We start from the raw sequence: 15,953 nt of genomic DNA, 5'->3' as shown, positions 1-15,953 counted from the left end.
GTGGTTCTGGATAAGACATCAAACTGACTGTATGTGGTTCTGGATAAGACATCAAACTGACTGTATGTGGTTCTGGATAAGACATCAAACTGACTGTATGTGGTTCTGGATAAGAAATCAAACTGACTGCATGTGGCTCTGGATAAGACATCAAACTGACTGTATGTGGTTCTGGATAAGACATCAAACTGACTGTATGTGGTTCTGGATAAGACATCAAACTGACTGTATGTGGTTCTGGATAAGACATCAAACTGACTGTATGTGGTTCTGGATAAGACATCAAACTGACTGTATGTGGTTCTGGATAAGACATAAAACTGACTGTATGTGGTTCTGGATAAGACATCAAACTGACTGTATGTGGTTCTGGATAAGACATCAAACTGACTGTATGTGGTTCTGGATAAGACATCAAACTGACTGTATGTGGTTCTGGATAAGACATCAAACTGACTGTATGTGGTTCTGGATAAGACATCAAACTGACTGTATGTGGTTCTGGATAAGACATCAAACTGACTGTATGTGGTTCTGGATAAGACATCAAACTGACTGTATGTGGTTCTGGATAAGACATCAAACTGACTGTATGTGGTTCTGGATAAGACATCAAACTGACTGTATGTGGTTCTGGATAAGACATCAAACTGACTGTATGTGGTTCTGGATAAGACATCAAACTGACTGTATGTGGTTCTGGATAAGAAATCAAACTGACTGCATGTGTCTCTGGATAAGACATCAAACTGACTGTATGTGGTTCTGGATAAGACATCAAACTGACTGTATGTGGTTCTGGATAAGACATCAAACTGACTGTATGTGGCTCTGGATAAGACATCAAACTGACTGTATGTGGTTCTGGATAAGACATCAAACTGACTGTATGTGGTTCTGGATAAGACATCAAACTGACTGTATGTGGTTCTGGATAAGACATCAAACTGACTGTATGTGGTTCTGGATAAGACATCAAACTGACTGTATGTGGTTCTGGATAAGACATCAAACTGACTGTATGTGGTTCTGGATAAGACATCAAACTGACTGTATGTGGTTCTGGATAAGACATCAAACTGACTGTATGTGGTTCTGGATAAGAAATCAAACTGACTGTATGTGGTTCTGGATAAGACATCACACTGACTGTATGTGGCTCTGGATAAGACATCAAACTGACTGTATGTGGTTCTGGATAAGACATCAAACTGACTGTATGTGGTTCTGGATAAGACATCAAACTGACTGTATGTGGTTCTGGATAAGACATCAAACTGACTGTATGTGGTTCTGGATAAGACATCAAACTGACTGTATGTGACTCTGGATAAGACATCAAACTGACTGTATGTGGTTCTGGATAAGACATCAAACTGACTGTATGTGACTCTGGATAAGACATCAAACTGACTGTATGTGGTTCTGGATAAGACATCAAACTGACTGTATGTGGTTCTGGATAAGATATCAAACTGACTGTATGTGACTCTGGATAAGACATCAAACTGACTGTATGTGACTCTGGATAAGACATCAAACTGACTGTATGTGGTTCTGGATAAGACATCAAACTGACTGTATGTGGCTCTGGATAAGACATCAAACTGACTGTATGTGGTTCTGGATAAGACATCAAACTGACTGTATGTGGTTCTGGATAAGACATCAAACTGACTGTATGAGGTGTTTTTCTCTCTGCATCTCTGCACTGCATTCTCTCTGCACTGTATGAGGTGTTTGTCTCTCTCTCTCTGTCTCTCTCTCTCCCCCTCTCGCATACCAAGTTGCATCCCTAGAACCTGCTGGATGGTGATTCTAGTGATGTAGAATCTGCTGGATGGTGATATTAGTGATGTAGAACCTACTGGATGGTGATATTAGTGATGTAGAACCTGCTGGATGGTGATATTAGTGATGTAGAACCTACTGGATGGTGATATTAGTGATGTAGAACCTACTGGATGGTGATATTAGTGATGTAGAACCTGCTGGATGGTGATATTAGTGTAGTGATGTAGAACCTACTGGATGGTGATATTAGTGATGTATAACCTACTGGATGGTGATATTAGTGATGTAGAACCTACTGGATGGTGATATTAGTGATGTAGAACCTACTGGATGGTGATATTAGTGATGTAGAACCTACTGGATGGTGATATTAGTGTAGTGATGTAGAACCTACTGGATAGTGATATTAGTGTAGTGATGTAGAACCTACTGGATGGTGATATTAGTGATGTAGAACCTGCTGGATGGTGATATTAGTGATGTAGAACCTACTGGATGGTGATATTAGTGATGTAGAACCTACTGGATGGTGATATTAGTGTAGTGATGTAGAACCTACTGGATGGTGATATTAGTGATGTAGAACCTACTGGATGGTGATATTAGTGTAGTGATGTAGAACCTACTGGATGGTGATATTAGTGATGTAGAACCTACTGGATGGTGATATTAGTGATGTAGAACCTACTGGATGGTGATATTAGTGTAGTGATGTAGAACCTACTGGATGGTGATATTAGTGATGTAGAACCTACTGGATGGTGATATTAGTGTAGTGATGTAGAACCTACTGGATGGTGATATTAGTGTAGTGATGTAGAACCTCCTGGATGGTGATATTAGTGATGTAGAACCTACTGGATGGTGATATTAGTGATGTAGAACCTACTGGATGGTGATATTAGTGATGTAGAACCTACTGGATGGTGATATTAGTGATGTAGAACCTACTGGATGGTGATATTAGTGTAGTGATGTAGAACCTCCTGGATGGTGATATTAGTGATGTAGAACCTGCTGGATGGTGATATTAGTGATGTAGAACCTACTGGATGGTGATATTAGTGATGTATAACCTACTGGATGGTGATATTAGTGATGTAGAACCTACTGGATGGTGATATTAGTGATGTAGAACCTACTGGATGGTGATATTAGTGATGTAGAACCTACTGGATGGTGATATTAGTGTAGTGATGTAGAACCTACTGGATGGTGATATTAGTGATGTAGAACCTACTGGATGGTGATATTAGTGATGTAGAACCTCCTGGATGGTGATATTAGTGTAGTGATGTAGAACCTCCTGGATGGTGATATTAGTGTAGTGATGTAGAACCTCCTGGATGGTGATATTAGTGATGTAGAACCTGCTGGATGGTGATATTAGTGATGTAGAACCTACTGGATGGTGATATTAGGGTAGTGATGTAGAACCTCCTGGATGGTGATATTTGTGATGTAGAATCTGCTAGATGGTGATATTAGTGATGTAGAACCTACTGGATGGTGATATTAGTGATGTAGAACCTGCTGGATGGTGATATTAGTGATGTAGAACCTGCTGGATGGTGATATTAGTGATGTAGAACCTACTGGATGGTGATATTAGGGTAGTGATGTAGAACCAGCTGGATGGTGATATTAGGGTAGTGATGTAGAACCTCCTGGATGGTGATATTAGTGATGTAGAACCTCCTGGATGGTGATATTAGGGTAGTGATGTAGAACCTACTGGATGGTGATATTAGTGTAGTGATGTAGAACCTGCTGGATGGTGATATTAGTGATGTAGAACCTGCTGGATGGTGATATTAGTGATGTAGAACCTGCTGGATGGTGATATTAGTGATGTAGAACCTACTGGATGGTGATATTAGGGTAGTGATGTAGAACCAGCTGGATGGTGATATTAGGGTAGTGATGTAGAACCTCCTGGATGGTGATATTAGTGTAGTGATGTAGAACCTACTGGATGGTGATATTAGTGATGTAGAACCTACTGGATGGTAATATTAGTGATGTAGAACCTGCTGGATGGTGATATTAGTGATGTAGAACCTGCTGGATGGTGATATTAGTGTAGTGATGTAGAACCTACTGGATGGTGATATTAGGGTAGTGATGTAGAACCTACTGGATGGTGATATTAGTGATGTAGAACCTACTGGATGGTGATATTAGTGATGTAGAACCTACTGGATGGTGATATTAGTGATGTAGAACCTCCTGGATGGTGATATTAGTGTAGTGATGTAGATCCTGCTGGATGGTGATATTAGTGATGTAGAACCTACTGGATGGTGATATTAGTGATGTAGAACCTACTGGATGGTGATATTAGTGATGTAGAACCTACTGGATGGTGATATTAGTGTAGTGATGTAGGACCTCCTGGATGGTTATATTAGTGATGTAGATCCTGCTGGATGGTGATATTAGTGATTTAGAACCTGCTGGATGGTGATATTAGTGATGTAGAACCTACTGGATGGTGATATTAGTGTAGTGATGTAGAACCTCCTGGATGGTGATATTAGTGATGTAGAACCTACTGGATGGTGATATTAGTGTAGTGATGTAGAACCTGCTGGATGGTGATATTAGTGATGTAGAACCTACTGGATGGTGATATTAGTGTAGTGATGTAGAACCTCCTGGATGGTGATATTAGTGATGTAGAACCTACTGGATGGTGATATTAGTGTAGTGATGTAGAACCTCCTGGATGGTGATATTAGTGATGTAGAACCTACTGGATGGTGATGTTAGTGTAGTGATGTAGAACCTGCTGGATGGTGATATTAGTGATGTAGAACCTACTGGATGGTGATATTAGTGATGTAGAACCTGCTGGATGGTGATATTAGTGATGTAGAACCTACTGGATGGTGATATTAGTGATGTAGAACCTACTGGATGGTGATATTAGTGATGTAGAACCTACTGGATGGTGATATTAGTGATGTAGAACCTGCTGGATGGTGATATTAGTGATGTAGAACCTACTGGATGGTGATATTAGTGATGTAGAACCTACTGGATGGTGATATTAGTGTAGTGATGTAGAACCTCCTGGATGGTGATATTAGTGATGTAGAACCTACTGGATGGTGATATTAGTGTAGTGATGTAGAACCTACTGGATGGTGATATTAGTGTAGTGATGTAGAACCTACTGGATGGTGATATTAGTGATGTAGAACCTGCTGGATGGTGATATTAGGGTAGTGATGTAGAACCTACTGGATGGTGATATTAGTGTAGTGATGTAGAACCTACTGGATGGTGATATTAGTGATGTAGAACCTACTGGATGGTGATATTAGTGTAGTGATGTAGAACCTGCTGGATGGTGATATTAGTGATGTAGAACCTCCTGGATGGTGATATTAGTGATGTAGAACCTACTGGATGGTGATATTAGTGATGTAGAACCTGCTGGATGGTGATATTAGTGATGTAGAACCTACTGGATGGTGATATTAGTGATGTAGAACCTACTGGATGGTGATATTAGTGTAGTGATGTAGAACCTCCTGGATGGTGATATTAGTTATGTAGAACCTACTGGATGGTGATGTTAGTGTAGTGATGTAGAACCTGCTGGATGGTGATATTAGTGATGTAGAACCTGCTGGATGGTGATATTAGTGATGTAGAACCTACTGGATGGTGATATTAGTGATGTAGAACCTACTGGATGGTGATATTAGTGATGTAGAACCTACTGGATGGTGATATTAGTGATGTAGAACCTACTGGATGGTTATATTAGTGTAGTGATGTAGAACCTACTGGATGGTGATATTAGTGATGTAGAACCTGCTGGATGGTGATATTAGTGATGTAGAACCTACTGGATGGTGATATTAGTGATGTAGAACCTACTGGATGGTGATATTAGTGTAGTGATGTAGAACCTCCTGGATGGTGATATTAGTGACGTAGAACCTACTGGATGGTGATATTAGTGTAGTGATGTAGAACCTACTGGATGGTGATATTAGTGTAGTGATGTAGAACCTACTGGATGGTGATATTAGTGATGTAGAACCTGCTGGATGGTGATATTAGGGTAGTGATGTAGAACCTACTGGATGGTGATATTAGTGTAGTGATGTAGAACCTACTGGATGGTGATATTAGTGATGTAGAACCTACTGGATGGTGATATTAGTGTAGTGATGTAGAACCTGCTGGATGGTGATATTAGTGATGTAGAACCTCCTGGATGGTGATATTAGTGATGTAGAACCTACTGGATGGTGATATTAGTGATGTAGATCCTGCTGGATGGTGATATTAGGGTAGTGATGTAGATCCTCCTGGATGGTGATATTAGTGATGTAGATCCTGCTGGATGGTGATATTAGTGTAGTGATGTAGAACCTGCTGGATGGTGATATTAGTGATGTAGAACCTCCTGGATGGTGATATTAGTGATGTAGAACCTACTGGATGGTGATATTAGTGATGTAGATCCTGCTGGATGGTGATATTAGGGTAGTGATGTAGATCCTCCTGGATGGTGATATTAGTGATGTAGATCCTCCTGGATGGTGATATTAGTGATGTAGAACCTACTGGATGGTGATATTAGTGATGTAGATCCTGCTGGATGGTGATATTAGGGTAGTGATGTAGATCCTCCTGGATGGTGATATTAGTGATGTAGATCCTACTGGATGGTGATATTAGGGTAGTGATGTAGATCCTACTGGATGGTGATATTAGTGATGTAGATCCTGCTGGATGGTGATATTAGTGATGTAGATCCTGCTGGATGGTGATATTAGGGTAGTGATGCAGATCCTGCTGGTTGGTGATATTAGTGTAGTGATGTAGAACCTACTGGATGGTGATATTAGTGATGTAGATCCTACTGGATGGTGATATTAGGGTAGTGATGTAGATCCTACTGGATGGTGATATTAGTGATGTAGATCCTGCTGGATGGTGATATTAGTGATGTAGATCCTGCTGGATGGTGATATTAGGGTAGTGATGCAGATCCTGCTGGTTGGTGATATTAGGGTAGTGATGTAGATCCTGCTGGATGGTGATATTAGTGATGTAGATCCTGCTGGATGGTGATATTAGTGTAGTGATGTAGATCCTGCTGGATGGTGATATTAGGGTAGTGATGTAGATCCTGCTGGATGGTGATATTAGTGTAGTGATGTAGATCCTGCTGGATGGTGATATTTGGGTAGTGATGTAGATCCTCCTGGATGGTGATATTAGGGTAGTGATGTAGATCCTCCTGGATGGTGATATTAGGGTAGTGATGTAGATCCTCCTGGATGGTGATATTAGGGTAGTGATGTAGATCCTCCTGGATGGTGATATTAGGGTAGTGATGTAGATCCTCCTGGATGGTGATATTAGGGTAGTGATGTAGATCCTCCTGGATGGTGATATTAGTGTAGTGATGTAGATCCTGCTGGTTGGTGATATTTGTGATGTAGATCCTCCTGGATGGTGATATTAGGGTAGTGATGTAGATCCTCCTGGATGGTGATATTAGGGTAGTGATGTAGATCCTCCTGGATGGTGATATTAGTGATGTAGATCCTGCTGGTTGGTGATATTAGTGATGTAGATCCTCCTGGATGGTGATATTAGTGATGTAGATCCTGCTGGTTGGTGATATTAGTGATGTAGATCCTGCTGGTTGGTGATATTAGGGTAGTGATGTAGATCCTGCTGGTTGGTGATATTAGTGATGTAGATCCTGCTGGATGGTGATATTAGGGTAGTGATGTAGATCCTGCTGGATGGTGATATTAGTGATGTAGATCCTGCTGGTTGGTGATATTAGGGTAGTGATGTAGATCCTGCTGGTTGGTGATATTAGGGTAGTTATGTATTAATAATAGTGTTACGTTAGTGGTCTCCTCTTTGAGCCATAGTCACACAGGATTTGGTGATATTAGTGTAGTGATGTAGATCCTGCTGGTTGGTGATATTAGTGATGTAGAACCTACTGGATGGTGATATTAGTGATGTAGATCCTGCTGGATGGTGATATTAGGGTAGTGATGTAGATCCTGCTGGATGGTGATATTAGGGTAGTGATGTAGATCCTGCTGGATGGTGATATTAGGGTAGTGATGTAGAACCTACTGGATGGTGATATTAGTGTAGTGATGTAGATCCTGCTGGTTGGTGATATTTGTGATGTAGATCCTCCTGGATGGTGATATTAGGGTAGTGATGTAGATCCTCCTGGATGGTGATATTAGGGTAGTGATGTAGATCCTCCTGGATGGTGATATTAGTGTAGTGATGTAGAACCTACTGGATGGTGATATTAGTGTAGTGATGTAGAACCTACTGGATGGTGATATTAGTGTAGTGATGTAGATCCTGCTGGTTGGTGATATTTGTGATGTAGATCCTCCTGGATGGTGATATTAGGGTAGTGATGTAGATCCTCCTGGATGGTGATATTAGGGTAGTGATGTAGATCCTGCTGGATGGTGATATTAGTGATGTAGATCCTGCTGGTTGGTGATATTAGGGTAGTGATGTAGATCCTGCTGGATGGTGATATTAGTGATGTAGATCCTGCTGGTTGGTGATATTAGGGTAGTGATGTAGATCCTGCTGGATGGTGATATTAGGGTAGTGATGTAGAACCTACTGGATGGTGATATTAGGGTAGTGATGTAGATCCTGCTGGTTGGTGATATTAGGGTAGTTATGTATTAATAATAGTGTTACGTTAGTGGTCTCCTCTTTGAGCCATAGTCACACAGGATTTGCATTAATTTGACTTCTTATTTCGCTTTGGAGAGTAAGCATCTGGCAATTTGTCACATTTTTTTTAGCTCTGAAAGGATTTGCAAGTATACATCACCTTTCCCGGCGGTGCGTTAGTTAGATATGAAATATTGTTTTGAAACGATGCCAAGTCAGACCCTCCAGCTTTTACTGTCACTCTACTTACCGTTAAAGGTGCCGCTGGGATATTCACAGATGTTTTGTTCTTCGTCAAGTTACGGACTGGGCCTTTAAGTTAACGTTCCACCTCCATCGTCCTATATACTGGCATGGATATACTTCAATAGATGTATTTTAAACTTCGGGACAGTTTCCTGGACACAGACTAAGCCTAGTCCTAAAAAGCACTTTATATGGAGATTGGGTTTCTGTGGTTCAGTAGTAAGTTTAATCCATGTTCTGGATCCTGGCCATTAAAATACTACTTTAGATACCAGGTTCATGCTGATACATGTGTTTTGTTGGTATGAACATACTATACCTCTTTCTCAGCCCCCCCTTCTTCAAGGAAATACTCTTCCTCCCTTCCTCCTTCCATCCCTCATCCATCTAAGATACACTCTACAGTATTTCCCTTCATAGACACTTATTCAGTCTTTTAATAGATATGCTTTGTACGTGCATATTGACAGTTGACAAAGAACCCATTTGACAGATGTTTCAACAGTGTTGTAGTGTTCATATTGACAGATGTTTCAACAGTGTTGTAGTGTTCATATTGACAGATGTTTCAACAGTGTTGTAGTGTTCATATTGACAGACGTTTCAACAGTGTTGTAGTGTTCATATTGACAGACGTTTCAACAGTGTTGTAGTGTTCATATTGACAGATGTTTCAACAGTGTTGTAGTGTTCATATTGACAGACGTTTCAACAGTGTTGTAGTGTTCATATTGACAGACGTTTCAACAGTGTTGTAGTGTTCATATTGACAGACGTTTCAACAGTGTTGTAGTGTTCATATTGACAGACGTTTCAACAGTGTTGTAGTGTTCATATTGACAGACGTTTCAACAGTGTTGTAGTGTTCATATTGACAGACGTTTCAACAGTGTTGTAGTGTTCATATTGACAGACGTTTCAACAGTGTTGTAGTGTTCATGTTGACAGACGTTTCAACAGTGTTGTAGTGTTCATATTGACAGATGTTTCAACAGTGTAATGTAGTGTTCATATTGACAGACGTTTCAACAGTGTAATGTGTCTTTCTCTATGACACTGTCCTGTAATATTACTCTACATTCTAATAACAATGAAATGAGCCTCGCTTTCACACACACACACACACACACACACACACACACACACACACACACACACACACACACACACACACACACACCTTTTTAGGAAAGAATATACTTCTCACTTTCAAACACTGGCAATTGCGTCATAGTAATTTCACACTCCCTGAGTTCTTCAGCGTTGGTGTGTGTGTGTGTGTGTGTGTGTGTGTGTGTGTGCTCATGGCCTCATTTTCAAGGCACATTCATATAAAGGTTAATATTATAGTTGTGAAGTCCATAGCTACGCTAGGAGACAGGCCATGGTAGCTTAAGGCAATTCCTGATTCAAATTAAAAGCTCAATTAAAAGAAGATTGTTAGAACACATCTCTTCTTCGTTGGTAGTCCATAAATACCCCTTGTTAAGATGAGCTGTTTGAAGAGGTTAATATTCATTTTTATTTATCCTCTCAGCTATGTTGTCGGTGATGGGGGTGGTGGAGGTGGTGGAGATGGTAGTGGTGGTGGTAGTTGTGGTAGTAGTGGTGGTGGTGGTGATAGTGGTAGTGGTGGTGATAGTGGTGGTAGTGGTGGTAGTAGTGGTAGTAGTGGTGGTAGTAGTGGTGGTAGTAGTGGTGGTAGTGGTGGTAGTAGTGGTTGTAGTGGTGATAGTGGTGGTAGTGGTGGTAGTAGTGGTTGTAGTGGTGATAGTGGTGGTAGTGGTGGTAGTAGTGGTGATAGTGGTGGTAGTGGTGGTAGTAGTGGTTGTAGTGGTGGTAGTGGTGGTAGTGGTGGTAGTAGTGGTAGTAGTGGTTGTAGTGGTGATAGTGGTGGTAGTGGTGGTAGTAGTGGTTGTAGTGGTGATGGTGGTAGGAGTGGTAGTAGTGGTAGTAGTGGTAGTAGTGGTTGTAGTGGTAGTGGTGATAGTAGTGGTTGTAGTGGTTGTAGTGGTAGTGGTGGTAGTGGTGGTAGTGGTGGAAGTAGTGGTTGTAGTGGTGGTAGTGGGAGTGGTGGGTTGAGGTCAGATGAGGCCTGGCTATTTTGTTCGTCCTACTCTCACATGCACACACTTCTACACACACAGGGCCTGTATACGTCAATAGGGATATGAGACCTGGAGGGAGTAGAGGGAAGATCAGAGATGAGAAATGGAGAGACGATGGAATGAGAGAGGGAGGGGAGGAGAGGAGTGGAGGGGCACGAGTGATGTCTGAGACAGAAAGATGAGAGAGGAACCTAAAAGCTGACACTTATTAGTCAAGTGAGGGTTGAGAAAAGAGAGGAGGGAAGGGAGGGAGAAGGACGGAGGGAGAAACGGAGGGGGGAGGGACGAAGGGAGAGTGCAATCGATGATAAGTCTAATGAGAGACATCTGTATGTAGTAACATTATACTTGCCACACACACACACACGCTGGTGTAGAGTACTTCAGTAAGAAGTACTGCTTAACATCTTTGGGACTGGGGGGCAGTATTGAGTAGCTTGGACAAAAAGGTGCCCATAGTAAACTGCCTGCTCCTCAGGCCCAAAGGCTAGAATATGCATATATTGTTTGTAGATGTTTGTAGATTTGGATAGAAAACACTCTGAAGTTTCTAAAACTGTTTGAATGATGTCTGTGAGTATAACAGAACTCATATGGCAGGCAGAAACCTGAGAAGAAAATCCAACCAGGAAGTGGGAAATCTGAGGTTTGTAGTTTTTCAACTTATTGCCTATCGAATATACAGTGTCTATGGTGTCATATTGACTTCGTAAGGCTTCCATTAGATGTCAACAGTCTTTAGAACCTTGTTTTTATATTACACAATTAAAAAGTCTCTGCCTTAATCTTCGGATCTAATGTCCCACATCATTTGGTGCCGTGACCCAGATGAGAGCAACTTGACTGACACAGCAGCAGGCAACATGTGTAGAACTGCAGGACGTTAGAAAGTTACTCAAGTAAAAGTAAAAGTCACCCAGTAAAATACTACTTGAGTAAAAGTCTAAAAGTATTTGGTTCTAAATATATTTAAGTATCAAAAGTAGATGTAAATATTTTAAAATTCCTTCTATTAATTAAGCAAACTAAGCAGCACCAATTTCTTGTTTTTAAAAGATATGGACAGACAGGGGCACACTCCAACAATCAGCCAGATCAGAGGCAGTAGGGATGGCCAGGGATGTTCTCTTGATAAGTGCGTGAATTTGACAATTTTAATCTCCTGATGTAACTAGTACTTTTGGGTGTCAGTGAAAATGTGTGGAGTAAAAGTACATTATTTTATTTAGGAATGTAGTGAAGTAAAAGTAGTCAAAAATATAAATTGTTTTATAAAGTACAGATATCCCAAAAAACTACTTAACTTCTCTGGGATATGTGGGATGGTAGCTTCCCACCTCGCCAACAGCCAGTGAAATTGCAGGGCGCCAAATTCAAAAGAACAGATATCCCATAATTAAAATTACTCAAACATATAAGTGTTTTACACCATTTTAAATATAACATTCTGTAGGGGAGATATATCACTAATCTGTGGGGAGACCTATCACTAATCTGTAGGGGAGATCTATCACTAATCTGTAGGGGAGGCCTATCACTAATCTGTAGGGGAGACCTATCACTAATCTGTAGGGGAGATCTATCACTAATATGTAGGGGAGATCTATCACTAATCTGCAGTTGAGATCTATCACTGTTATGTAGCGGAGACCTATCACTAATCTGTGGGGAGACCTATCACTAATCTGTAGGGGAGATCTATCACTAATCTGCAGGGGAGACCTATCACTAATCTGTAGGGGAGACCTATCACTAATCTGTAGGGGAGATCTATCACTAATATGTAGGGGAGATCTATCACTAATCTGCAGTTGAGATCTATCACTGTTATGTAGCGGAGACCTATCACTAATCTGTGGGGAGACCTATCACTAATCTGTAGGGGAGATCTATCACTAATCTGTATGGGAGACCTATCACTAATCTGTAGGGGAGGCCTATCACTAATCTGTAGGGGAGATCTATCACTAATCTGTATGGGAGACCTATCTATATCTATCATCTGAAGGGGAGACCTATCACTAATCTGTAGGGGAGATCTATCACTAATCTGTATGGGAGACCTATCTATATCTATCATCTGTAGGGGAGGCCTATCACAAATCTGTAGGGGAGATCTATCACTAATCTGTATGGGAGACCTATCTATATCTATCATCTGTAGGGGAGGCCTATCACTAATCTGTAGGGGAGACCTATCACTAATCTGTATGGGAGACCTATCTATATCTATCATCTGAAGGGGAGACCTATCACTAATCTGTATGGGAGATCTATCTATATCTATCATCTGAAGGGGAGACCTATCACTAATCTGTAGGGGAGACCTATCACTAACCTGTAGGGGAGATCTATCACTAATATGTAGGGGAGATCTATCACTAATCTGTAGGGGAGATCTATCACTAATATGTAGGGGAGATCTATCACTAATCTCTAGGGGAGATCTATCACTAATCTGCAGGGGAGATCTATCACTAATCTGTAGGGGAGACCTATCACTAATCTGCAGGGGAGACCTATCACTAATCTGTAGGGGAGACCTATCACTAATCTGCAGGGGAGACCTATCACTAATCTATATGGGAGATCTATCTATATCTATCATCTGAAGGGGATGGGGAGTGTAGGGGGATTATTTGCTTGGGCTGAGAGGTGGGATTATTCAAATGTAATGTTCTCATATAAAACACCTTATCCTCTATCCAACCAAGCTCCCTGTCTGTAAGGTTACCTGCTTTGGTCCACATCAATATTCCATAAACCCCTAGGGGTATAACTAATAACGGCATAGTCTCAGCACTGTCAACAATCCACAAACACTATAATCTGATGTCATAGACTCAGCACTGTCTAGTAACACTCTATAAACCCAACAATCTGATGTCATAGTCTCAGCACTGTCTGGTAACACTCTATAAACCCAACAATCTGATGTCATATTCTCAGCACTGTCTAGTAACACTCTATAAACCCAACAATCTGATGTCATAGTCTCAGCACTGTCTGGTAACACTCTATAAACCCAACAATCTGATGTCATATTCTCAGCACTGTCTAGTAACACTCTATAAACCCAACAATCTAATGTCATATTCTCAGCACTGTCTGGTAACACTCTATAAACCCAACAATCTGATGTCATATTCTCAGCACTGTCTAGTAACACTCTACAAACCCAACAATCTGATGTCATATTCTCAGCACTGTCTAGTAGCACTCTATAAACACTAAATGTGGGAGCTCCCTTGACAGCCGGACCAGGTACCTTTCGTGAGGGAAAATTGTATTTGTCTGAAGAGATTAGCCATGAATTGTACACAGCATCTCCTCTCACTCGTTCTTGGTCTGAGCAGGTAACTGTGACCTCCTCCTCAGACCAATTGGCAGTACACCCATAACGTTGTACTGGGAACCAAAAGGGGAAAAACTCAGTTTCAAGGTCTTAGCTTGTAGAGAAGAAGCCTCGTGAGGAATTGATGAGGTCACATGCAGGAACCAAACGTCAATGATGAATAATGAATCATGTAAATCATGCAAATATAACTTGTCTGTGTAAGCAGTATATAAAAGAACTAACGGGACTGCCCCGGGGGAGCTCCTGATCGTCATGTCTACTATGGGGCATTAAGTTTGTTAGAACCTCTACAGCTTGCTGATAATAAAGAATGATTCATTTAAGTTTGACTTTGAGCCCCTGGTGGTACATTTCCATAAACATTTCTACTCTGTAGTACTACAGAGTCCCACTAACTGCTCTCCTAAGGCACATGGCTCAGGAAGCATTTCAAAGGAAAAGATACAAAATCATTGTTAAACTCATCAGAAAACTTGGTAGTGGACATTCCATCAGTCTTGGAAGAGAAAGTATACATTTACTTACTTTTCACTATGCCACAGCTTAATCAGGCTTAAAAAGTATTCAGAATCTTAATCATTCCAAAGAATGCAATGTTCGATACTATTATTCCTATAAATACCAAACTCCACTTTTTCAATGGAGCTTACTGCATTTTGGGCAGGTAGCCTTGATAAAACCATGCGTAAACATAATCCTACTGGTGCCCCATCAGGTGATACAGGGTCCCATTAAGCACTATAGACACCTTCTAAAGTAAACAATCCCAGAGCTCCTCTCTCTGTAACCTTCTCATCTAGACCTGTTACATTGAGCTCCTCTCTCTGTAACCTTCTCATCTAGACCTGTTACATTGAGCTCCTCTCTCTGTAACCTTCTCATCTAGACCTGTTACATTGAGCTCCTCTCTTTGTAACCTTCTCATCTAGACCTGTTACATTGAGCTCCTCTCGTTGTAACCTTCTCATCTAGACCTGTTACATTGAGCTCCTCTCTCTGTAACCTTCTCATCTAGACCTGTTACATTGAGCTCCTCTCTTTGTAATCTTCTCATCTAGACCTGTTACATTGAGCTCCTCTCTCTGTAACCTTCTCATCTAGACCTGTTACATTGAGCTCCTCTCTCTGTAACCTTCTCATCTAGACCTGTTACATTGAGCTCCTCTCTCTGTAACCTTCTCATCTAGACCTGTTACATTGAGCTCCTCTCTCTGTAACCTTCTCATCTAGACCTGTTACATTGAGCTCCTCTCTCTGTAACCTTCTCATCTAGACCTGTTGCATTGAGCTCCTCTCTCTGTAACCTTCTCATCTAGACCTGTTACATTGAGCTCCTCTCTCTGTAACCTTCTCATCTAGACCTGTTACATTGAGCTCCTCTCTCTGTAACCTTCTCATCTAGACCTGTTACATTGAGCTCCTCTCTCTGTAACCTTCTCATCTAGACCTGTTACATTGAGCTCCTCTCGTTGTAACCTGATCATCTAGACCTGTTGGACGTATGTCTTGTGTTCTGTACTTTCTGTCTCTGGGACATCAACTGGTCAAAATATGAAAGCTGTTTATTTAGCAAATCTGCAAGGGCCTTCAAAAAGTTGATGCCGGCTTATCTGAGCTTTATTTCTTTCTTTTTCACAGCTCTGGTACTAAAAACATTGATTTGGATCTACTTTAATTAGGGACAGTGTTCCGCATAATGGAAAGGTATTTTTATTCACACTATCGAATTGAGAAGTAATCAT

Source organism: Oncorhynchus mykiss, chromosome 17 (assembly GCF_013265735.2).
Source record: "Oncorhynchus mykiss isolate Arlee chromosome 17, USDA_OmykA_1.1, whole genome shotgun sequence".
NCBI lineage: Eukaryota > Metazoa > Chordata > Actinopteri > Salmoniformes > Salmonidae > Oncorhynchus > Oncorhynchus mykiss.
The sequence above is the reverse complement of the archived record's forward strand: the minus strand, read 5'-3'. Positions refer to the sequence as shown.